Below are 3,054 nucleotides of genomic sequence, written 5' to 3' on the forward strand. Positions count from 1 at the left end.
AAAGACGACATCAAGATAAACATCAACATTGCGTCATCTTTTATTCATTTTGACATCTAATGAAGAGTACATTAAAGATTTCATTGCAAATACAAGACATAATCATTATTATCTTTACGTCAAACCAATCGTCTTGATGTCAAATGTTGAAGGACAGAAATCAAGTGTGAACACTCTAAACGACATTGTATCCCATTGGAATGCAATTTTTATGCTAATGAGTTTTATCTGAGTCTTTGTCGAGAACATCCACAAGGATGAATCCTTCAAAAGCAAACAACAGGTGTGGAGAACATCAAAAAGTATGCAGCACAACGTGGAATTTTTTCTTTGCAGTGAACTAGGACATAGTCCAAAGAGGGGTGTTAAACTCATAGGACCCGAGCAAAGGAGCGACTCCACCATAATCAAATAACCCCCCTATTATAAGGCATGTGGTTTTTCTTTAGATTTCTTGGTTTTAGTCGCGCATCTGGAATTTTGGTTTGCTGGAAGGAAGTCTCTAATCATAGTGGCAATATGCCAAGAGCTTTGAAAATTATGCCCGTGTAAGTTCGTCATTATCGTTCTGAAGTGCCCCACATTAATGTCTAAGAGGTTACAAACCTTGTCCAGAACCAAATGTTATCTATCATAATAGACTTCCTTTTCAATCTATCAAGTTGAACTACAATTATCTTGAAACCTAATGTCTAAGGATATGTAGGTGACCTCAATGTTGAAAACTCGGCTATAATCAAACATTTTGCTCTTAAATCATATTTTGCAGTGTTCTGGTCCCTTCATAATCGGATATAAAGATTACATTCAAATTCTCTAAAAATCATGCGTCAAATTAAGCTTTGTATTTAATGCTTTTACCTGCCTAACTCAATTTTATTATTTACCTTTTTAATGAAGTAGTTTTTTTTCTTCATAAATCACATTGATTGCCTATTTACTTGTGTTAATTGTCAAGAGCTCTATGTTTTGATTTAAATGAACACATGCTATACTGATCATTCCTGAGATGTAAAAAATATTTGTGTATAACTTTTGTGTGAATGGTTTACTCTATCTATTCTAGTTGCTTATAAAATATGCGTTAAAATAGTGTTACTTTTACTAACCCTTTCTTTTTTCTTTCTCTGCCTTGCGTGAATTGTGTCTACCACCTCTGCATTTTCCTATTGGTCCATGGAGGCATAATGCCATTCAATTTGAGTGACCTATTTTTGAGAATCGAAGAATATGTCTTGGACAAAGCGCACATGACCAAAAGTTGCAATTTAGAAGCAAAGGGAGTTGAATTTTTTTAAAGATTGGGCCTCGGCCCCCTCCTTTTTTAATTTATATTTTATTATTTTAGGGCATAAGTGTTCTTCAATTTTGTATTTATTATTTTTTCTAAAACTTAGGAAAGGTACAAAATTGATTGGGCTTAAGGTCTCAAAACAAAATGTGTCCAAATAGTAGTCTAGGCAAATAAAAATCGGACTAGGACAGAACTCTCTCTCTCTCTCTCTCTCTCTCTTTTACTTTATCAGTTATTTGTTTTTTTATTATTTGGAGTTAGTCTTAGGGTAAAAAATACTAACCCCAAAAATATGCTTTTTTGTTTTTATGATTTAAACTAAATGAATCGATTTCAAACGGACTTTAAGACAGTAATTTTGCAAATCAAACAACTCAATTAGATGGTAGGTTTTATGTATTTTTTCAATTGAAAAAATTCTAAATAATTCTATCAACTCAAGTTCAATATAAAATTACTTTTAGACAAATAAAGGTAGTTGTATGATAATCGCGAGTTAGCGAGTATTTTAGGTGTCGTAAACACCTTCCTAAAATTTAAAAGAATCTTTGAACCCCATTTAATATTTTCAATCGGCTTTCTGTTTAAATCTTTTTGAAAACTAGGTTTCCTTAATTTTTCTTTAGAAATTAAGTGGCGACTCTAAAAATGTCTAAAAACATATAACATATTTTCTTCCGATATAAGACAAGGACGACTACGCCGGTTAGTTCTAGTAAACACATTTATAGTAAGTATAATAATTTTACAGCAAACTAACCTTCCTTTATTCTGAACTCATTTTCTTCTAAATTCATTAACCTTCCAAGTAACCCTCTAGTGATGCTTGGTGAAAAGCATCACTTAAGGCCACAAGGAAATCATACATATAACCGACATAAGTCAACACATACCATCATAGAAGTACAGTACATCATAAGACACATTCAAGTCAAGACAAATAACACAATTACAGTAAGCCATAGTCACATTGCATATATATTAACTTCACTTCACATAGGCCACTACAATTTCCTTAGGCACAACCACCCTATGTCTACTAGTTCAATGTACATGTGAAGCACCATTATCTCACATATAGTTAGTAAACCTATCATGAGACCACAAGCCATATCAATTAACTTCATACATCTTCGTAGCAACTATTCACACTTCATTTGTAACACTCCAAAAATGTCATGACTTAGAATAGAGCTTAATCTAATGAATAATGTTTAAAATGATATTTCCACACCTATATTAATGTAATAAGTTCATTTAGAAAAGGTTAGATCCAAAATGACTTAGAAAGACCTTGACGTCCGGAAATTATCTTAATTGAACTAGTTTTTGTCATTATGTTTGGTGAAGGTTTTGAGGTGTAAATGAAGTGTAATACTAGTAAAAAGATTTTGGATAGGTAGTATGTTGTACAAAGAGTCCAAACATCAAGTAACAAAACCCCAAGGAACACCCAAAGGGTTCTTGGGGAGGAACCCAACATGGGTAGGCAGGCTGCCCAAGCAGCCTGCAATACAACATTTTGTACCTCTAACAACCCTAGATAATTGTGGCCTAAATTATGAAAAATTGTGTCGTTTTAGCGTATGCTTTTTCAGAGGTGGCCGAAAGAAGTGTTACTTTAGAGATTAGGAAACATTTGACATGTTCTCTTATCAACTGCACTTAAAAGCGTAGCCAAAAATACAAATAGGCGAAGGTTTTTTCAGCTGCGCTTAGAAGTGTTTCCTTCTAAGCTAGCCTTAAAAACGTCACCTAAA

The sequence above is a fragment of the Solanum lycopersicum genome, chromosome 11, assembly GCF_036512215.1.
Source record: "Solanum lycopersicum chromosome 11, SLM_r2.1".
In the NCBI taxonomy this organism is placed as follows: Eukaryota; Viridiplantae; Streptophyta; class Magnoliopsida; order Solanales; family Solanaceae; genus Solanum; species Solanum lycopersicum.